Source organism: Ornithorhynchus anatinus, chromosome 2 (assembly GCF_004115215.2).
Source record: "Ornithorhynchus anatinus isolate Pmale09 chromosome 2, mOrnAna1.pri.v4, whole genome shotgun sequence".
NCBI classification, from domain to species: Eukaryota; Metazoa; Chordata; class Mammalia; order Monotremata; family Ornithorhynchidae; genus Ornithorhynchus; species Ornithorhynchus anatinus.
Genome location: NC_041729.1, coordinates 109480542 through 109504130, shown reverse-complemented (window position 1 = coordinate 109504130; position 23589 = coordinate 109480542). Strand labels below are relative to the sequence as shown.

General features: G+C 41.9%; 1 long non-coding RNA gene across 1 annotated transcript in view; it reads left to right on the top strand.

The window, feature by feature from the left end:
- The window catches only part of LOC114809095, a 62774-nt gene that overhangs the window by 15870 nt on the left and 23315 nt on the right, over nt 1–23589 (top strand). The window contains exon 2 of the long non-coding RNA XR_003756855.1: nt 14235–14326. This is a non-coding gene — a long non-coding RNA (uncharacterized LOC114809095). The remainder of the gene's footprint in view (nt 1–14234; nt 14327–23589) is intronic.

Sequence of the window (23589 nt, the reverse complement as noted above, 5' to 3'; positions counted from 1 at the left end):
TCTATGACCTTAGGCAAGTCACTTAACTTCTCTGTGCCTTGATTACCTCATCTGTGAAATGGGGATTGACTGAGCGCTCCATGTGGGACATGGATTGTGTCCAAGCTGAAAATCCTGTATCTACCCCAACTCTAAGTACTGAGCCTGGCAAGTAAGCAAGTGCTTAAAAAATAGCATTAAATGAAAAGGATACATAAAAAAACACCTTTTTGAGGCAGTATGGTTTCTTTATCAATCAATCAGTGATACTTATTGAATTCTTAATGTGTGCAGAACACTATACTAAACACTTGGGAGGGTCCAGTTCAGTAGAGTTGGCAGACACAATCCCTTTCCACAGGGAGTTTACAGACTAGGGGGGACACAGACATTTAAATATTCATCTTAGGGAAACAAGATGTTTGACAAGTTGAGAGTTTTAACTTGTATAAATACAAAACACTAAATAAATATAAAAGAACAATCTTTTTAAAATGTATTTATTTATGTGAGGCAGGTGCCATTAATTCAATACAAATACTGAAGAAATGGCACAAGAGTTTCTAGTATGACATGGAAAAATCTTGGTTTTTAAATTGCAAGGGATTTGTTGATCCATTAGATAAACGTTATCACTGCAGTTACTTTCTATCATAAATGATCATAGTAGTACATTTAGCTTAGAGCTAATCTGCTATAAAAATCTTATCATCTTATCCTTTTTTAGGAAGAATCAGAAAATTGTGGTTCTACTTTCTTGAAATGGTTGATCTCATTCATGTTTTGTCCTCTTACTGATGAAATGGTCTTTAGTGCCTTATCTTGCTCTTATTAATAAACACAAAGATCCTATCATTCTACTATAGTCATCTGTTTATAGCTGTCTTTTGATGAAAGTCTGTACAAAGGGCATGATCTTGTACATCTGCAGTGCCCTGCTTAAGAACCACTTAATTAACCCCAACAAGAAGAATTTATCTCCCCTTATTTTGCCACCAGCATCCCTATTACACTACAAAAGCCAGGCTCAAATGTAAACAAACATCCTGCTTTGACCACTATGGAGTGAGTATCAAGTTTTCTACCTATAAACCATGGAAACATCTCAGCATTCCTCTCAGAAATTGATGCCACCCCTGCTCCTTCAGTGTTTGGCTGCTCTGAGAAACTAACTCACAAAGAAGGCCAACAATTCTAAGAAAGATAAACTTCCATTTCTTAGTATCCTGCCCATAGCTCAACAGGTGTATGGTAAAAACTTATCTATAAAGGAGTGACCACAGAACATCTTGAAAGCCAAGTGCTGAGTTAAGATCAAATACAATCTATGACCTAAATGGAGATCAGAATCTAGAATCTAGAGTCTAGATGGTAAGGAGGCAGATTTCCTAGCCACAGGTGAGGAAACTGAAGCCCAGAGTACTAATAAAGCAAATCCAACTTCACAGACAGGAGGTGTTCCAGTTTAGCAAATGGCTTCAAAGGGTTTTGGGTTTTTTTCACTGCTCTGATTACTGGAGTAGATATAAATTTATCAGATTGGAAGCCGTCCCTGTCCCATTTGGGACTCACACTTGACTTGCCCAAGTACACATAGCAGGCCATTTGCAGTGCTAGAACTAGAACCTGGATTAGCTTTCTCTTGGTCCCATGCTCTTTGCACTTAACCAATTGGATGAGTAGGGTTCTGGGAATTACCTGGGTTGTAATCCCCATTCTACAAGCAGGGTGATGCCCACTGGGGATTTGCTATCAGTGGTAAAGTTTTAACCGAAGGACCATCTAAGCTGTCCCACCAGGTGCAACAAGTCCAGCAGGAAGCCTGATAAATAGATGTGTCAAACTAAGCTACAAACCATGCCTCCCTCTCGTCTCTTCTACAACCAGTCTCTTCCCTCCCTGGAACTCCCTTCTCCTTCACAGACCATGGCTTTCCCTATCTTCAGAGCTCTTATGAAATCATGTCTCCTCAGGAGGCTAACCCCAGTTAATCTCTAACGCCCCACTTTATATTCCTTAATCGCCACTTCAATCCTTCCACGTTATCTAAGCATTTAGGTAAGCACAACATCCAAAACACTTATGCACATAATTTATACTCTATTGCTTCTTCCTATCTGTAATTTATTTATATGTCTGGCATTTTGAGGACAGGTTTCAAGCATATCAATTCTATTTTATCTCCCAAATGCATGCAGTAAGTACTTGTAATGTTACTGATTGATTGATTGATTGATTGATGGATGGATGGATTGATGGGTTCGTGTGGGTGGTGAAGACCATAGCAAATGCCCGGACAACCACCAATTAGGGTGTGGGACTTGGGCTCAGCATTGGCATAATACTGTAGCCTCTTCAACTATAAATGGGACCTGCGGGGAAAAAAATAACTTTACAAACACTTTGACTCCTCTAGCTCACTGCACTCTGCACACTAACAGGACAATGATAAGCAGGGACAAGAGAATGAATGCCAGTGGTGCTGCAAACACTATAATCAATTTCTTCACACAAGTTCTCACTCCTAAAGTCTCAGGACCAAAGCCCATCTGCCATTCTCAATGGGAGACTCCAACATCACCTTCTTCATCATCAAAATATATCATCATGTATAAATAAAATCGGGAGTGAAACCTCATCCCTGTGGTTTGTAGTTTGATACATAGTCCTGCCTATTTAATGAAACCTTGAATTTTTTAAGAACTTTATTTTTTCCAATCCACTGTTATATTCTTATCTCATTTCACATGAAAACAGTCCTATGAGATACGAAGCAGCAGACATTGTGATCCTCAGTTTGCATTCAGGAAAACTGAGGTTCAGGAGGGTCAAGTGAATTTCCCAAGGACATTTAGCTGGCAGAGTGACAAGGGCAATTAAAACCCAAGTTTTCTGGCTCCCAACCCCCTCCTCTTTCTGCTGATTGATTCAGCAATTAATTCTGCAATTAATCAATCCAGGAGAAGAGTGACCAGTGGAAGGAGCCCAGGACTGAGAGTCAGAGGACCTGAATGCTAATCCTGTCTCTGCCAATTGCCTACTGTGTGGACTTGGGCAAGTCACTTAACTTCTGTGCCTCAGTTTCCTCATGTGTAAAATGAGGATGAATTACCATATTTCCCCTCCTACTAAGACTGTGAATCTCATAGGGCTTTTGTCTGACCTGATTAACTTGAATCTACCCAAGTGCTTAGTACACTGTCAGCCACTGAGTAAGCTCTTAAGAAATACCACAGTCATTGTTAATAATATTTACTGAGCACCTACTTAGTGCAGAGCACTATATTAAGTGCTTGGAGAGGACAAAGAAGTAAACACATGTTTTCTGTCCTCAAGAACTCCTAATCTACATCAGATAAAGATGTATTTCCTTCTCAGTTCTATGGAGAAGGGCACTGAATCCAAAATCAGTCAACATCAATCAACCAATCCCTATACTAAGCATGTGGGAGAGTACCAGACAAGAATATAACAGCTGCATTCCCTGCCCACAGTAAGTTTACAGAAAGAGGGGGCAAGCAAATCTCCACACCCTCAGCAGTACTGGTGCAGTAATATTGATATTAGTAGAAGCAGTAGTCGTGGTATTTACTGAGCACTACATCATATTGCTTTTATAAGCTGCTTGAAAAATTTGGTCAACAGGTATAAATGGTATCAGGCCTGAAAGTGAACTACAATGTCTATAAGTACAGGAAATGGAAGCAATTAAATCTGAGTCTTCCCCCTAACCTGGAGGAAGTGGTTTAATCTCACAGCTTGTTGGAAGCTCAAGTATTAAGTCACTTGGGACCTGTGAGATAAGTGTTCTTGTTCTTGTTCTTGTCTGTCCATCTCCCCCGATTAGACTGTAAGCCCGTCAAATGGCAGGGACAGTCTCTAACTGTTGCCGACTTGTTCATCCCAAGCGCTTAGTACAGTGCTCTGCACATAGTAAGCGCTCAATAAATACTATTGAATGAATGAATGAATGAATGAATAAGTGGTTTTCCCATCAACAGTATTTAGTGAGCACTTACTGTACTAAGCACTTGGCACTGTATTAAGTCTAAACATTCAGGCTTACCTATTGTGAGGTAAGAGTAGGCACACAGTGGATATACTCATGTGGTCAATAACAGTATTAGAGTAGATGCAGATTGGACCAGTGATTCTCAGGCAGAGCTAGAGGTACTGGCAATTTGGTGACAAATTGGTGACAATGATCACGAAGAATTCGGAAGAGTGGTTAACTGAGAATATGTTTCCCTATCTCAGAAACATTCTCTCCCTTCAGTTAAAAAAAAGAGGTGTGGAACTCATACTCCTACTACTCCTACAGAGTGCAAGGCACTGAAATGAGCATATTCTGTGCGCAGGGAACCGTACTAGATGTCCATGACGTGCAGAGCCCCGAACCTAAGAGCCTATTAGGTACAGAGCATAATACTAGGCCCTTGGGAACATAGAACAGAAGAAGATATGTTTACTCTTCTGGGGGAACTTATAGACTAGTATCACCCAGTGGCAACTCTATAAGTGGCAAAACTATTATTCGCCTCCAGCCTCTGCCTCTGCCTGAGACACCTTGACAACAACCTGATTTGGAGTCTGCTTGGCTTCACCTACATCCATCTGGTTTTATGAATAGTCCAGAACTCTGTCTAAAGTGAGTGTTCAGATGAAACTGAGTGAAACCTGAAGGACCACTTGAATCCAGCCCCTTGAGAGAGGCCGAGCAAACTTATGAAGCATCTCTTTTCAAGCTTCTGACCATCCAGTCCCCTCAATCAGGGCAAGAGAGACTCAAGCTCATAGGCCATTGGACTGTAAGTTATAGTCCCGGATCTAATTCTGAGTCTTCCACTAGTCTTCTGTGTGATCTCGGGCAAGTCACATAATTTCTCTGTACCTCAGTTACCTCTTCTGTAAAAAGGGGATCCAATCCTGTTCTCTCTCCTTCTACCCATGTAGCAAATGGACTAAGTCTAACCTGATTACCTTGTATCTATACTAAGGTTTAATTAAAGTGCTTGCCACAAAGTAAATACTTCACAAATATCATTATTATTCTTATTATCGTTATTATGATTATTGTTGGCTCACAGATTTAAAAAAATGAAGAAGTCATATGTTGCAGCCTTCAAGCAAAACCCACTAACCAAAACAGTTGTCATATTTTGTCATTTACTGAGCACTAAATCATACTGTCATCATCATGATCATTATTAACACTTATAAAGTACTTACTATAGGTTTGCTACAGATGTCTTACTATTGTTGCTATTATTATTATTATTATTATCACTATTGCTAATGTTGATTAACAGTGTTACCAATACTTACTATGTGCCAATTTGTGAGCCTGGGACTCTCGTTGAGGAGATATGTCAGTGACACTCAGCATCAAAGACCAGGTCACAACCAATGAAGTTCTGGAAGGAATTCATAGTGTAGCACTGAAGCTATACTTACCTCTAATACAACTGAGCTGGTAGAGCATGTAAGGAGAATGATTCATTCAATAGTATTTACTGAGCGCTTACTATGTGCAGAGCACTGTACTAATAGCTTGGAATGTACAAATCGGTAACAGATAGAGACAGTCCCTGCCCTTTGACGGGCTTACAGTCTAATCGGGGGAGATGGACAGACAAGAACAATAGCAATAAATAGAATCAAGATGACTATATCAGACCCAAGCAGCAGCTATATAGTTAGTTGAAACTGGAAAAACAAAAGCTAGAACAAAGGAAGCATTTTAAAGATATAATAGAAAAAATCCTCAGACTATGCTGCACCTCGACTAGAAACTGGGAGCCAATTTCCATAGCTGGATCAGCATGCATCAAGAATGGATGGGCTCTATTTGAACAGAAACCTCATAGGGATCATGAGGCAAGGAGATAAAATTGTTAACACCATCAGGCATTGTCAATAACAAACACAACAGCACAACCATCAGTCTGTAAAGGCAGTGTGACTGGTTCTGTGGATTATATGTTAGTCTGTCACCCATGTGCACACCCAAAGAGTGAGGGACAAAAATATGATAGTATGCCAAGCCCAGTACTAAGTTTTGAGGTAATAAGATAGTAAGACATTGTCCCTGGGTCACATCCTAAATTGAGGAAGGCAGACATATAAAATAATGATAATGACTAGCAATCAGAGACAGTTAAAATTCAAAATAAAAAATATCACCATTGATGGAGTAAATATAACCAGGGCTTGGAGAACCAGTGTGATTTAGTGGAAAGAGCATGGGCCTGGGAGTCGGAGGACCTGGGTTCTCATCCAGGCTCTGCCAATTACTTGCTGTGTGACCTTGGGCAAGTCACTTAACTTTTCTGTGCCTCAGTATCCACATCTATAAAATTCATTCATTTGTGCATTCATTCAATCATATTTATTGAGCACTTAGTGTGTGCAGAGCACTGAACTAAGCGTTTGGAAGAGTACAGTACAACAATATATAAACACATTCCCTTCTCACACGACTTCACAGACTAGAGAGGGAGACAGACATCAAAATAAATAAATAAATTATAGATATGTACATAAGTGCTGTGGAGATGGGAAGGGGAAACAGCAAAGGGAGCAAGTCAGGGTGATGCAGAAGGGAGTGGAAGATGAAGCAAGGGGAGGCTTAGTCTGGGAAGGTCTATTAGAGGAGATGTGCCTTCTATAAAGCTTTGAAGAGAGTAATTGCCAGTAAGATTTGAGGAGGGAGGATGTTCCAGGCCAGAGGCAGAATGTGGGCTAGGGGTAGGCAGCGAGATAGGTGATACTGAGGCACAGTGAGAAGGTTAGTACTAAAGGAGTGATGTGTATGTTGAGTTGTAGGAGAGAAGCGAGGTGAGGTAGGAGAGGGCAAGGTGGAGGAGTGCTTTAAAGACAATGGTGAGGAGTTTTTGTTTAATGTGGAGGTGGAAGGGCAACCACTGGAGTTTTTTGAAGAACAGGGTGATATGTCCTGAATGTTTTTTGTAGAAAAATGATCCAGGCAACAGAGTGAAGAATGGACTAAAGTGGGGAGAGACAGGAGGCTGGGAGGTCAGCAAGGAGACTGATGCAGTAATCCAGGCAGGAGAGGATGAGTGACTTTATTAACATGGTAGCAGTTTGGATGGAGAAAAAAGGGTGGATTTTAGTTATGTTGTGAAGGTGGGACCTACATGTTTCAGTGGTTTAAGACTTTGAGCCCTATGTGGGACAGGGACTGTGCCCATCCTGATTATCTTGTATCTATCCCAGCTCTCAGTACAGTGCTTGGGATGTAGCAAGAATTAAAAAAAAGTCTCAGGAGAGGGAGAACATGTATTTAAACCCCAATTTACAGAAAAGGAAACTGAGGTATAGATATATTAAGTAACTTGCACAAGGTCACACAACAGGCAAGTTGCAGAGCCAAGATTGGAAACCAGGTTTCCTGACTCCCAGGTCCAGGATTTTTCCATTAGGCCATAGAGTGATCACAAAAGTATCCTCACCCTCTCCAACTCCAATCTTATGTGCTTCCCCTCACCACAGCTCTTTGAAATTTCTATCCCTCTATTGCTAGTGTCCCACCTCCGTAGAGCACCTGCCACACAGTCCTTTTCCAATTATTATTACTACTAATAATAATAATGTTATTTGTTAAGCATTTAATATGTGCCAGGCACAGTACTAAGCTTTGGGGTAGATCAAATCAGGTTTGACAGAGTCCCTGTCTCACATGGGGCTCACTGTCTTAATTCCTACTTTAGAGATGAGCTAACTGAGTCACTGATAGATCTTTCCCAGGGTCACAGATCTGGTAGGTGACAGAACCAGGATTAGAACCCAGGTCCTTCTGACTCCCAGGCCCTTGCTCTATCCACTAAGCCTTGCATTTTGCCCACCTTTTCACTGCCAGGACAAAGCCATGTCCCTTCCCAGTCGTGCAGGCCCTAACCGTACATGAAGCCAGGACCTCCTTGGAATCATGGAGACAGGATGGGAATGGACAGGGTGGAGGTCACCACACACTTCATTCCTCCTAGCCCCATCCCTACCGATTTGGGACTCCCAAATGGCACAGATCAGAAGACGAAAACTTAGAAGGAGTGTGAGACTGTCCAGGAGAGTAGTGACGGAAGGGTGGATGAGGCAAGAGAGGGAAGTGCTTACATAGTGAACAGGAAAGCAGGGCATGGAGACTGGGCTGGGATGTAAAGGGAAAAGAAGTCTGACAAATTTCATCACAAAGCGAAAGATGGTACGCTGCCTGAAGAACCTCCTCAAACCGTCTCCAGGTTTTCGTGGCTCGAAGAGTCTTTCTTCTATCTATTCCAAATCTCTCATGCTGCAATTTAAACCTACTGCCTCATAATACACTCTCCTTTGACTCCAGTGCTGACATGGAGGACAGCTGGTCACTTAGTGGCTTTATTATAGCTTCTCATAAGCTTGGAGACATCATCATTAAAGGCATGAACAGGATGAGGAGTTTACTGCAAAAACAAATAGATTTCTCTTTTGCTAACAGCAAGCATTATTTCAAAGCCCCAAAAATGTCCTTGTCTCCTGGCTAGCTGACTGAATTAGTGTTGTCCAGTTAGGAATGGTGGTGAATTTACACATAAAAGATAAAGTTATTATAACATTTTGAAGAAAATCTTTGAAGTTAATTATCTAAAGATTAGATAAAGGATATCTTTTAATTAATTTCAAACCCCCTTTTGAGTATGAAGCAGAAACATGAAAGAAAGTATTCCAATCGAAGGGTATTTTAGAGAAGAATTGCCTTTCTCTTGAGGATTACCATTTAATTTTAAGCATTGATTTGAAGTAAATGCTGGTGTGATCCCTAAGGAAAGACAACTGCAATTGTAAACATAAAAAGGATGGACCCTATACAGTAAAGAAAATATATTACATTCTCCTTTAGTTTGTGAGGTAATGTTTTGGGCATTATTTAGATCCTTTTAACTTTGCTCTGAGGCAGAAGTTATCATATCAATCAGTCAGTCAATGCCATTTAAAGAGTGTTTACTGTGTGCAGGGCTCTGGACTAAGCACTTGGGGTAGTACAAAACAATAGAGTTGGTATTCATGATCCATGCCCAAAAGGAGTTTATAGGCTACAGGGGAAGGTAGATACCAAAATAGATTAGGCATGTGGGAAATAGTTGAATATAAAGGTATTTACATAAATACTGTACAACGTGGCCTAGTGGAAAGAGCACAGGCCCAGTCAGAGGACCTGGTTTCTAATCCCCTTCTCACTTCATCTGTAAAATGGGGATTGAGACTGTGAGCCCTATGTGGGGCAGGGACTGTGTCCATATAGATTTGCTTTCAACTCCCCAGGACTTAGTACAATGCCTGGCACATAGTAAGTGCTTAACAAATACCATCATCATCATCATCATCAACATCATCATCATTTAACTTCTCTGGGCCTCAATTACCTCATCTGAAAAATGGGGATTCATTACCTTTTCTCCCTCCTACTTATACTGTGAGCCCCATATATTGTCTCTTCTCTAGCACTTAGTATAGTGTTTCACACAAGCCTAAGTGCTAAACAAATATAATCATCATCATTATCATCATCATCATTATCTTTACTATTAGTAGTGTCAAAATGTTTAAGGGGCACACAGTCAAGGCCATAGTTGACACTAGATAGGGAGAATAAAAGGCTGAATCTGGGAAGGCCTCTTGGAGAAGATGTGATTTTAAGAGGGTATTGAAGGTGGACCTCTCAGAGTCACACCTGGTGTGTTTCCAGTACCCTACCAGTCTCGACTACAGGAAGGAGGGTCAAGCAGAGGCATACCCATTTCATTCCTAGCTTGGCCAGAGCCTAGTGAGTGGAAGGCCATCTGCTACAAGTCAAAACTCACCTGTGCTGGGCAGCAGCATCATGAGAGAGTCAAGGGCAGAGATTTGTTTACTCCTTCCGGAGGCAATGATAAACTGCTTTCATATTTTTACCAAGAAAACTCTATGGAAACACTACCAGAATGACTGCAGATGAAAGTGGGGCATTTGGGGAGAGATGAGTCCATGGCGTCACTATGGGTTGTACACAACTCAAAAGCATAAGACAAGAACAGCAACAACTAAAGGAGGAGAGAGTGGTGGATGGTCAGAAAAACCAAAATAATAGGAAGTTCAGTGGCTTTGTATTGTAGCAATATGTACTGCATGCACATGTGGGAACTTCATGTGGTAAAAACTCAGAGTTGCATAGGAATGAAGTAGTCAGGGCTGATTAAGGTTAGTTAGTGAGAACACCCATCAGATGATGGAAATGACAAAGGGAATGGGATGTCATATCAATTGAGTCTCCAAATTCTTTCTCCAAGCTCTTCCCACTAAGATCCAGTTTTAATGAGCTGCCCCTTCATCCAATGATTTAGTGGGTTAGATGGATTTACAGAAAAGGTCAGAGTTTACTGAAAGTTTCTGTGGTATAAAATAAGGCATGGTTTTTTTTTTCAAATTACTCATTACCAGAAAAGAGTTCTTGCTCATTCTGGAAATATAAATTCTAATAGGCACATGATTTTAATACTGTAGATAGAAAATCCCCTAAAAGGTAATCTCTGAATATTAAGTGTAGACATTACTCCAGTGGTTGCCCATCCATCCCACATCAAATAAAAACTCCTTTCCACAAGCTTTAAAGCACTCAATCAGCTCTCACCCTCCTACTTTGCCTTTTTCTATTAAACTCATCCTGCATACTTCATGCTTCTAATGTCAACCTACTCACTGTACCTTGATTTCATCTATCTCCCTGTCGACCCAGTGCCCATATCCTCTCTCTGGCCTGGAACTCCCTCCCTTCCATATACAGCAGACCACCACTGTCCTCACCTTCAAAGTCTTATTAAAATCATATCTCCTCCAAGAAGCCTTCTCTGCCTAAGCCTTCATTTCCCCTACTCTATCTCCCTTCTGCACTGTCTATACTCTTGAGTCTGTATCTTTTAAGCCCTTGATATTCATCCCACCTTTAGTCCCACAGCACTTATGTACATATCTGTAATCTATTTTAATGTCTTTCTCCCCCTCTAGATTGTAAGTTCCTTGAGGACAGGGATCGTGACTACCAACTCTGTTATACTGAATGCTCCCAAATGTTTAGTACAGTGCTCTGCACACATTAAGTGCTCAATAAATATCACTGATTGATTGACTGATTTCTTTTAGGATTTCCCATACATTAACAGCTTGTTTTTAAGGAAAAATATTCAAGCATTTAAGAAAAAATACTCTTGGTTTCGATATGAGGTTGTGACTACCAAAAGAGCAGTAGTTCATGTAATTTGGTCAAGCAGTCTATCTCAGACTTCATTTTGATATCTTCCAACAGACTGGAGGACAGAGCATGGCATAGTGGATAGAGCATGGACCTAAGAGTCAGGAGGTCACGTGTTTTAATACCAACTCCGCCCCTTATCTTGTGTCAGGTCTTGAGCAAGTCACTTCACTTCTCTGTGCCTCAGTTGTCTCATCTGTATAATGGGAATTGAGACTATGCGCCCCATGTGGGACATGGACTGTGTCCAACCCCATTTGCTTGCATCCTCCCCAGTGCTTAGTACAGCATCTGGCACATAGTAAGCGCTTAATAAAATCCACATTTAAATGAAATTAGGTAGTGCTCTTCATGTGAAACTAATCATGAATTGATACTTTCATTTGCCCACTTATATTACCCTGGATTTCCAACCTCAGCAGCTGGAACACTTTGAATGACGTTTAGTCCATAAATCGGGAAAAGTCATTGGTTCCTCGGAACCTCCACCAGATCAAGGGATTTCCACAGGGATGATGGAGTAAAGGGCTTTCAAGGGGCAATTACCCTCATTGCAGTGTAAAAAGCCTCCTTTCAGAGAGTCTCAGACAACTGCAACCATCGGGGTTGAATGCCCCTTGGGGAACGGAGTTTGGCTAAATCCTTCCAGCAGTCTGCAGGCCATAACTTGCTTAGTTACATATGTCCCTTGGCAGTGGACAGCTGTGAGGTAGGCAGCTTCCCAGGCCCAGCTGGCCAATGAAGAGACAAGAACAAAGGTGGGAGTGAGGTGGTCTTCAGTAGACCATCTCAACTTCTCGTTACACATTAGTGAATCATTTTGTCTGAAAAGTTTTTCTGGCTTGGGTGAAACAGCCCAAACCAACATCTTGCTGGAGAAGCTAAGTTCTTCTGTTAGGATACCTTTATCTGTGCCCTCATGAGCCAGTGTTCCCCTGTGTAGTTAATGAGAGCATTATGTTTCTTGATGTTTTTCAACAAATGCTTATCTGATAGATTATTGTTTATCTGGTCACCAGAAGGAAAAAATGACTGAGGAGAGGTGGTCCAGGCTTAAATGCTACATTCTGCCACAGTCTTGGAGGAAATCTGTACTTTTGAAAATATAAATCATTTTGAAGGAGTTCAAAACAATCCCATAAAATATAGAAGGAATGGCATATTTTGATTAGAAGGTTAATTACCCTAATGATGAACCTGTCTCATGTTTTGAATGTGGGTATGAAAATAAATGGTTACCCAGATATAGAACATTAAAAATAACCCGACAGCATTGGTGGCATAAAAGAGAAGTGGCATTGGTTCCAACAACTTCAGGGCTGATGTGATGAGTTTAAGCTACTCACCAAATGCGTGGCACCGTGCAGAAATCTGCCAAAACAACACAGTTTGGTGCTCATTGTATCCTAATTAATACTATAATGAGCTTCCTTAGATAGCCAAATCCTTAATCAGCCCTATCAAAACTATGTCTGCTCAGAAAAAAGACTCATGTTAATTCTGCTTAATTCCTGACAGCGGTTAAGCACCATTAATACTCCATAATTTCATTGTATGTTATTGTAATCATATCAGCATATATCTCAGCAGCTTCAGAAGGCTCAATAGGCTGCTCATGAATTATCAGTCATGTGACTCCGTTTCACTAAGAGACTATCTTCCATCACAGCCAGACCTCCTTTGCCCTCCCCACAGTCAGTAGCCTAAGCAGGTATTAATAAAGGTCTCCGTTTTTAAATTGCACTGCTCTAAATGGTCTTTAAGGGACCCAGCAGTAATCTCCAGATCCCTATATTTTAGCAAGAAAGCAGGACAGAGGAATTAATAAGAGCCCTTTCTGTGTAAACTGCTCCCTGCTCTAAGGCTATATCCTGATGTCAGGGCGCTAAGAGAATTTTAAATGCACAGGATGGATTGTTTGTGTTGCAAAAGCGAAACAGGGGGCAAAGGCTAAGAGACTTGAGAAAATTGAAAGACTGCCAGGGATGCTGGGATGCAAATAGCAACAAAACAGGGGATAAATGCTCCTGCTCACATATGCAGGAGTCCTGCAGAAAGGGGAAAAAAAAGGGTTATTAATTTTCACCAGGCTGTATCTTACAGCTGGTAGCTCAGCATCAGTTTTTGGTGTAATGAAAATGGTCTGAGCAGAAGATAAATGGTTCATAAAGTGGACCATTTAGATGCAATCGAGGTTCAATCTGGCCAGTGACTAATCACGTCCCCCCAGTAAAGCTGAATTCCACTAACAGACTTTTTTTTTTCCTGCTGTACCAGTGAATTGTAGTCAGGTCTAAGTTCAAGGCAGGCAGAGAATTATCTTGATTTATTAGAGCACTGCCTGGCCATGCCACTTGCTCGGCTGTGGCTTTGTGGGCTTCTGCCCTGTTGTTGTCGGAGTGTAATTTTTACTGTTCCCCTGTGACTGGTACCACAGCATCATTTTCAGCCGTTAGAAAAATGGGTTGCTTTTGCACCTGTAATTTTTCTTCTTTTGCTGCTGAAGGTATATAATATATCTCTAAAGTGCGTAATAAGTTTCTGAAAAACGTGTTTTTAAAAGAAATTGATTCCAATGGTTATAAGCCCGAACAAGGCCACATAAGGAAATGCACCAGATTGCAAAGGTATGCTTGGTTGCAAAGGAAGCCATTTTCCCCCCTTCTATTTAGTCAATTCAGACTTCTAGTCCAGGGTGTAATTTCAGACATTTTCTATACAGTAGTTGCTTCTCATAATGAACTCTGATCAAATAAAAATGTTGTTTATATTGAGACTTTACAAGTCCTGATTACGTATGAAATAGAGTAAAATCTCTCATAATGACATTTAATTGGGAGAAAGAAAAGATTCCAGTCGAAGAGTGTTCAGCTGCATTTGTTCAATGTTCCTTTGCATAATGCCTTTTATAGATAGTTCAATTATGACATTATTATGAGCTGTGTATGCGTAACTAACTGCTTCCTCGTATTTTTAGACCTATAGCACAGAGAAGGAACTTGGAGAAGAGTTGCATTGTTTGGAGTGGGAGTTAAGAACAAAAGATGCATCTTCTTTACCAGGCTTAAGGTAGTTTGGCTAATTATTTCTGACTTTCACCGATGATCCTGGGAGAAAGGCTTCCCAAGAAAAGACTTCAGGGTGCTGAGTGGGAGGAGGAAGAGGGAGAAGCCAAATCCATCTGCCTTGGGGGAATGAGAAGAAACTGACTGGATATTATAAATATAGAAGCTAATTTTTTGAATTGTGTTTTTCTTGGCTTGCTAAGAAGACAAGCTATTTTTTTTTTCCTCTCTCAGAAGGACCTGACAGATTTGATAGGTAAACTATTAGGAATAAGCAGGTGAAATTCTCCAATAAACCCCAGGGATCATACGTCTTGTAGAGCAAGAGAAACAGCCAGAACTGATGTAAAAGTGGCCCCTCCTTTCTGCTTGAAGATTTTTGTCCATAGGCTGGTAACCAGAGGCCACGTTCAAGGCTCTGATTTCAGAACTGTCTTCCTTAGAGGATGGGATGAAGTCCATGCTGTTATTTAGGCCTTATTTTAGGACGAAAACCAACATAGCCCAGTGGAAGGACCAGGATCCCATAGTCAGGGATCCTGGGTCTAATCTCAGCTCTGACACTTGCCTGCTAGAAGCCCTTGGGCAAATCACTTAACTTCTCTGGGCCTCAGTTTTTTTGCTCTGTAGAATGGGGTTGATACCTGTTCTCCCTCCCCCTTACACTGGAAGGCCTAGGTGTGTCAGGGACTAAGATGTGATTGTACTGAATTTGCCCCATGTCTTAGTGTGGTGTTTGGTACATAGTAAGCACTTAACAAATGCGACAGTTTTTAGAAAAAGTTACATAGAACTTTCCCTCTTCCAATGATTGAGTGTGCCAGTCATCAACCTTAAATTGAGTCCAACATGTTGTGTGCATTATGAGGAAAGCACCAAAAAGCACCAAGATCAGCACTGCCAGCCTTATTTCAGATTTTAGAGTTTGCAAAGATGTTATCCCAACTCTACCACTTGTCTGCTGTGTGGCCTTGGGTAAGCCACTTCACTTTTCTGTGTCTCAGTTCCCTCATCTGTAAAATGGAGATTAAGACTGTGAGTCCCATGCGGGACAGGGACAATAACAAAGCCAATTTCATTCATTCATTAATTCATTCTTTCAATCGTATTTATTGAGCACTTACTGTGTGCAGAGCACTGTACTAAGTGCTTGGAATGTACAATTTGGCAACTGATAGAGACAATCCCTGCCCAACAACGGGCTCACAGTCTAAAAGGGGGAGACAGACAGCAAAACAAAACAAGTAGGCATCAATATCATCAAGATAAAGAGAATCATAGATATATACACATCATCAGTAAAATAGAGTAATAAATAATATATACCAACATGCACAAGTGCTGCGGGGAGGGGAACGGGGTAGAGCAGAGGGAGGGAGGGGGGGAATGGGGAGGGGAAGAGGGGCAGAGGGAAAGGAATGGCTCAGTCTGGGAAGACCTCCTGGAGGAGGTGAGCTCTTAGTAGGGCTTTGAAGAGGGAAAGAGAGCTAATTTGGCAGATGTGAGGAGGGAGGGCATTCCAGGTAAGTGGTAGGATGTGGGCCAGGGATCGACGGCAGGACAGCCGAGAATGAGGCACAGTGAGGAGGTTAGCATCAGAGGAGTGGAGTTTACGGGGTGGGGTGTAGAAGGAGAGAAGGGAGGTGAGGTAGGAGGGGGCAAGGTGATGGAGAGCTTTGAAGTCAAGAGTGAGGAGTTTTTGCTTCATGCGAAGGTTGATTGGCAACCTGGGGGTTTTTGAGGAGGGGAGTGGCATGCCCAGAGTATTTCTGTAGAAAGATAAACTGGGCAGTGGAGTGAAGTATAGACTAGAGAGGGGAGAGACAGGAGGATGGGAGATCAGAAAGAAGTAATTTGCCTGTATTCACCCCAGCAGTTAGTACAGTGCTTGGCACACAGTAAGCACTCAACTAATACCATAATTATTAGAAGGGCAGCATGGCATAATGGCTAGAGCATGGGACTAGGTGTCAGGAGGTCATGGGTTCTAGTCCCAGCTCTGCCACTTGTCTGCTGGTTGGACTTAGGCAATCCACTTAGCTTCTCTGTGTCTCAGCTACCTCATATATAAAATGGGGATGAAAACTCTGAGTCCTCTGTGGGACAGGGACTGTGTCCAACCCTATTTGTTTGTATCCTTGCCAGCAGTTAGTACAGTGCCTGGCACATAGTAAGCTCCTAAATACCATAATTAGTATTATTATTATTGTCTCCAGTTCCTCAAGACTCTCTCCCTATCTGTAGGTAGGTTGAAGACATCCTAAATATACAGCGATGACTTGTTCATGTGTATGCATCTGGAGAAATTCCTCAGGAGTGGTCTGTAGAGCACTGAATTCATTTCTTTGATTTTCAGATTCCAGCATTTAGGCAGGCCATGGGCTCCTTTGGTCAGCTTTATGGAATGTGCAGCATTTTCTAGTTATCCTTTTATTGGATGATAAATTGCTTGAAGTACTGACAGAGTATCACTAGCTTTGCGATTAGTTAATCACTGATCTCTGCGTAATTACAGAAACAGGCCTAGTGGCATTGGCAAATAACACCCTCCGTATATCTATCTGATGGGTAGAAGACACGAGAGAGAGTTGCCTATTTGCTGTTCACTTGTGTCTGCTCAACTGATTCTGAGAGGTAATGGAAGATACTGATTCTTGCAGGCCTTTATGTCGACCAACTTTATTTGCAGTGCACTCTCCCACGCACTTCGTACAGTACTCTACACACATTAATTATCCAATAAACTTCACTGATTATTGGACTGCTGATGCCTTCATTCTCTAGAAACTACATTTTGACTTGTCTAGGTAGTCTCCAAGCCACCTTGTGGTTGCTGAGTTATATCATGAAAGGAAAGTTGGAGCAGATCACACAGCTGAATAGGAAGAACACAGATTTTTTTTTTTGCCATAGGAAATTGTTTGGCTTGAAAATATTCATAGATTCAAAAAGGTTTTAGGTATATCCATGGTCGATTAATAGAAGGAAAAGGTAGGGATTTTAGAAGGCACAACCAGTTAAGATGAGCTCGTAATGGGGAGGGAATGTGTCTTCACTGTTATTTTGTACTCTCCCAAGTGCTTACTACAGTGTTGTGCACACAGTAAGAGCTAAATAAATATGACTGAATGAACACATATGAAGAAGATTCATATGGTTCACCTCGTTCCTCCAAATATACTTTTGGACCACTGTTGGAGATAATCTTTCTTTAAGCTAGTCTAGTCAATAAACTAGTCTGAGCTAGAGGCTGACCCAATTATGATATTTGTAATGTTGCAATAATTGGATCCCCACCTTTCACAATCTACTGTTGAACCAAGATAATGATTATGATACTTGTTAAGTGCTTACTATGTACCATGCACTCAAGCACTATACTGAACACTGGGTTAGATAAAAAATGTTCAAGTTGGACACAGTCCCTGTCCCACATCAGGCCCACAGTTTAAGTAGGAGGGAGTAGGATTTAATTCCCATTTTACAGATGAAGAAATTGAGGCACAGAAAAGTTAAGTGACTTGGCCAAGACCCCAAAGGAGACAGCAGCAGAGTCGGGATTAGGCTTCAGGTCCTCTGACTCCCAGGCTTGTGCTCTTTCCACTAGGCCATGCTGCTTCAAGATAAAAGGAATAAAAGGATAAAAAGGATAAAAGGATAAAAGGACACCCCTGCCCATTGCTCTCACCAGTTCTTCCAAACTTTTAACTCTCTTCTCAAGCTTCCCATCCCCTGACTTCCCCCATCCCTTGCCCCAGTGGCCTGGCCACCTACTTTCTTAAAAAAATTGATATTACCAGGCATAATATCTCTAAAATCTCCACTTCCTCTCTCCATTCCCTCCTCACTCCTGCCCTTCTTCAACTCTCCCATCTTTCCCAGCAGTATTTCTAGAGGAGATCTCCTGCCTTCTCTCAAAATCCACCCCCTTCACCTGAGCATCTGACCCCATTCCTTCGCACTTTATCAAAACACTTGCCCGCTCTGTTCCCTCCTAACAGCTATTTTCACCTATTCATTCTCCAGTGACTTCTTCTCCACTGCTTTTAAACATGCCCATGTCTCTCCTATCCTATAAAAAACCCTCCCTTGACCCCCCAGCTCCCTCCAGTTATCACACCATCTCCCTAGTACTGTTCCTCTCTAGACTCCTTGAGGAAGCTGTTTACACCTGCTGCCTGAAATTCCTCTCCTCCAATTATCTCCTTGATCCTCTCTAATCTGGCTTTTGTCCCCTTCACACCACAGAAACTAGCCTCTTAAAGGGCTTCTACTCCATCCAAATCCTTCTAGATCTCTTAGCTGCCTTTGATGCTGATGACCACCCCCTTCTCCTGGAAACATTATCCAAACTTGTCTTCACTGACCCTCTTCTCTCCTGGTTCTCCTCTTATCTTTCTGGCTACTCATTCTCAATGTCTTTCATGGGCTCTTCCTCTGCCTCCCACCCTTTAACTGAGGAAGGCCCTCAGTGTTCGGTTCTGGATCCCCTTCTATTCTCCACCTACACCCACTCCCTTGGAGAAATGATTCGCTCCCATGGCTTCAACTACCACCTCTATGCAGATGACACCTAAATCTACAACTCCAGCCCTGACCTCTCTCCCTCTTACATTTCCTCTTGCTTTCAAGACATCTCTAATTTGTTGTCTGCCCAACACCTCAAACTTAACATGACCAAAACAAAACTCCTTACCTTCCTACCCAAACCCTGTCCTCCCTCTGACTTTCCCATCACAGTAGATGGCACCACCACCCTTCCTGTCTCACAAGCCCGTAACCTTGGAATTATCTTTGACTCCTCTCTCTCATTAAAACCACATATCAATCCATCACTAAATCCTCTTTGTCCCACCTTCACATCATCACTAAAATCCACCTTTTCCTCTCCATCCAAACTGCAAACTTTGTCACATTTGTCACATTTGTCACTGTAAATACAGTCACATTTTATTCCATCTTGATTACTATACCAGCCTCCTTGCAGTCCTCCCAGTCTCCAGTCTCTCCTAACTCTAGTCCACACTTGACTCTGCTGCCCAGATCACTTTTCTAAAAAATATTCAGGACATGTTTCCCTACTCCTACAGAAACTCCAGTAGCTGTCCATCCGCTGCTGACTCAAAACAAAAACTCCTCACTATTAGCTTTAAAGCACTCAATCACCTTGCCCCCTCCCACCTCACCTCGCTACTCTCCTATTACAACCCAACCCACACATTTCTCCAACCTTCTCACTATACCACAGTCATGTCTATCTCACTGCCAGCCCCTCAGTCACATCCTGCCTCTGTCCTAGAATGCCCTCCCTCCTCAAATCTGACAATTACTTTCCCCACCTTTCAAACCTTTATTGAAGGCACATCTCCTCCAAGAGGCCTTCCCTGATGAAACCCCACTTTCCTCTTCTCCCTCTCCTTTCTGTATCACCCTGATGTGCTCCCTTTATTCATCCCCCCTCCCAGCCCCACTGCACTTTTGTACATATCTGTAATTAATTTATTTATATTTATATCTGTCTCCCCTTCCTGACTGTAAGCTCACTCTGGGCAGGGAATGTGTCAGTTTGTTGTTATATTGCACTCTCCCAAATGCTTAGTCAGTGCTCTGCACAAAGTAAGAGCTCAATAAATACAATTGAATGAATTAATAAGATGACATTGTTTAGATAGCGGATGAATCCATAATGATGCTTCAGAAAGGTAGAAAACAGATAATTGAGGAGATAAGGAGATGGCTCTTGGCACATTTATTGAGCATTTGACCATTGTTGTTCAATTTACAGATACTTGAGATCCAGTGGCTTTTCTTGCAACTAAATCATTAATGATGTGGCTATATATTGGTTTAGGACAGTAAACACTTGTTTCCAAGTAACTAAGATTGTGAGCCTGTCATGTCTTCTTTACCTGCTAGGAAGAGAAAAGGGTCTGAGCAACTCACTTTGTGGATATGGCCATAGTTTACAGTTCGAAGCAGTGAAAATGTATATATAGAAAGATATTCTTTTTTCAGTTAAAATAGCAAGCTGCATGAAGGCAAGGATCACGTCTATTAACTCCATTATAATAATAATAATAATAATGGTATTTGTTAAGCACTTACTATGTGTTAAGCACTGTTCTATGCACTTGGGTAGATACAAGGTAATCAAGTTGTGCCACGTGGGGCTCACAGTCTTAATCCCCATTTTACAGATGAAGTAACTGAGGCACAGAGAAGTTAAGTGGCTTGACTAAGTTCATAGAGCAGACAAGTGGTGGAACCAGGATTAGAATCCACGTCCTCTGGATCCCAAGCCCAGGCTCTTGCCACTAGGCCATGCTGCTTCTCTGTATATTTCCTCTATACTTCCTCAAATGCTTAGTTCAGAGATCTCAATTAATCAATCAATTATTCACATTTATTTATTGCTTGCTGTGTACAGAGCTCTGTAATAAGCTTTTGGCAGAGTACAACAGAGTTTGTAGACATGTTCCCTGCCCATATGAGCTTACAAACTAGAGGGGGAGAAAGATATTAAAATAAATTACAGATATCATAGTCATCATCATCATTGTTATCATGATCAATAGTAATTATTGAGCTCTTTCTATGTGCAGAGCACTATATTAAGATCTTGTGAGAGAAGAACAGAGTTCACAGACACATTCCCTTCCCATAATGAGCTTATAGTCTAAAGGGGGAGACAGACATTAACATAAATAATTTATGGACATGTTCATAAGTGCTTTGGGCCTGAGGCTGGGGCAAATATCAAAAGACCAAAGGTCACAGATCCAGGAGCATAGACAATATAGAAGGGAGAGGGAGCTGGGAAAAAGAGGGTTTAATCATGAAAGGCCTTTGGGGTAAGATGTCATCTTAATAAAGTATTGAAGGTGGGAAGAGTGTTTGTCTGGAATATATTAGAGGAGGAGGAATTCCAGGAAAGGGGGAGGATGAGGAAAAGGTGTCAGTGCTGAGATAGAGGAGATTGGGGCACAGTGAGCAAGCTGGAGCTAGAGGAGCAAAGTGTGTGGACTGGGCTGTATAGGTGATCAGTGAGGTAAGGTAGGAAGGGGTGAGCTGACTGAGTGATTTAAACCCAATGGTAGGTAGTTTTTATTTGATGAGTAAGTGGAGGTGCAACCACTGGAGGTTCTTAAGGAGTGGGACGATATGGACTGAATGTTTTTTTTTAATAGAAAAATGATCTGTGCAGCAGAGTGACGTATGGATATGAATGAAAGTGCCGAAGAGCTGTGTTAGGTGAATATTATGTGCTTAAAGGGTATAAGTACAAGGACAATGTAGAAAAGAGAGGGAGTATAACAAATGATGGCTTAGTCAGGGATGACATCTTACAGGTGATGTGATTTTGAAGGAGGAGAGAGTGATGACCTGTCGGATGTGAAGGTGGAGGGATTTCTAGACCAGAGGCAGGACATGGGCAAGAGGTTAGTAGTAAGAAAGATGGGATCGAGATGCAGTGAGTAGGTTGGCTTTAGAGGAGCAAAGTGAGGGTTCTAGATTGTTGTAGGAAATCAGCAAGTCAAGAGAGGAGAGGGCAAGGTAACTGAGTACTTCAAAGCCAATGGTAAGGAGTTTCTGTTTAATGTGGAGGTAGACTTGCAACCACTGGAGGTTTTTGAGTAGTGGGGAAACATGCACTGAACTTTTGTTAGGAAAATGACTGGAGTGGGGAGAGGCAGGAGGAAGGGGAAGTCGCAAAGAAGCCGATGCAGTAGTTAAAGCAGGATAGTAGAAGTGCTTGGGTCAGCATAGTAGCAGTTTAGATGGAGTAGACGGCAGATTTTAGTGATATTGTGAATGTAGAACTGACAGGATTTGGTGATGGACTGAGTATGTGGATTAGAATGAGGGAGATGAGTCAAGAATATTACCAAGACTATGGGCTTGTGAGATTGGGAGGATGGTGTTGCTGCTGTCTATAGTGATGGGAAAGTCAAGGGGAGGGCAGGGCTTGGGTGGGAAGATGAGAAATTCTGTTGTGGTGTCAGTGAGATATCCAAGTAGAAATGTCCTGAAGGCAGATGGCAATGAGAGACTGAAGAGGAGAGAGATCAAGGCTGAAGATGCAGGTTTGGGAATCATCCCTATAGCGATGGTAGTTGGAGCTATGGGAGCAAATGAGTTTTCCCAGAGTAAGGAATTGGGAAGCAGAGGAAGAGCCTGCAAAAGAGATTACAGAGAGCTGAGTTTAAGCAGGTGAGCATGAATTGAAATAGACAGGGTCCAAATTTGAAATAGACAGGGTCCACCTGACACCTGGATTTTTGCTAGCAGTGCTCCTCAGCTCATGCCCAGGAGAGAAGGAAATGTACTAAGGAGGTGATTCAGGGCTGTGGGTTGGTGGTATGAAATTGGCAAAAGGATAGGGGTGCAATGGAGTTAAGTTCAGTAGAGAGGGTAATGTTGAGGGAGCCAATTCACGTGTCAGGGAAGGGTAGTTTGGGTATGGAGACTAAATGGGGCATGATGACTTCAGAAAATTGGTTAGGTTCAAAAGACGGGAGGTCTCTGTGGGAGAAAAGACATATTTGTGGGGAAGGGGTCAGTGGGAGGGAAGGCAGGTGAGAAAGTGGTAGTTGGATAGAGAGGTTTCAAAGTTGGTGAGGGTAGAGATTGTATGGTGATTAGAGATGATGAAATTGCATGTGTGTCTAAGTTGGTGAGTAGGTGATGTGGGGTGAAGCAGAGGGTCAGTCGAGTTGAAGAGTGATGGGAAGCGGACAGTAGAAAGATCATCAATGTATGGATAGAGAAATAGAGAAGGAAACATGGGGAATGGATCAAAATGATTCAGAAAGTTGGGGATGGTAGGTGATCATGACTAGTAACTGGAGTAGGTAGTAGAGGTGGATGATATGGCTTCAGTGGAAGGGAATGAAAAGGATGGGGGAGGTGGAATGGTGCAAAAGAAGCAGTGGGGAGTGTGTAGGCAGAGCTCAAAAAATACTGATTGTTTGATTGATTAATTGATTATCTCACATCTCCATCTGCTGTTTGGATGTCTGAAGAAATTTGTCCCAGAGAACTCACTCACCATGTTGTCCCAGAACAAAACCAGTTCAATCTATTAAAGTGGAATTCTTAGGGGCTTCTCAGTCAGAAACAGTAGCTGTTAGTAGAAAGGCTCCAGAGATGAGACAGAATATGAAAATATTCATTCTTTTCTGGGATTTTACTAGAGAATCGATGTTCCATTTGAAAAGAGGCTGAAGGGCTTATAGGGGATGAAAACTGAAATTGCAAAGTTTAAAC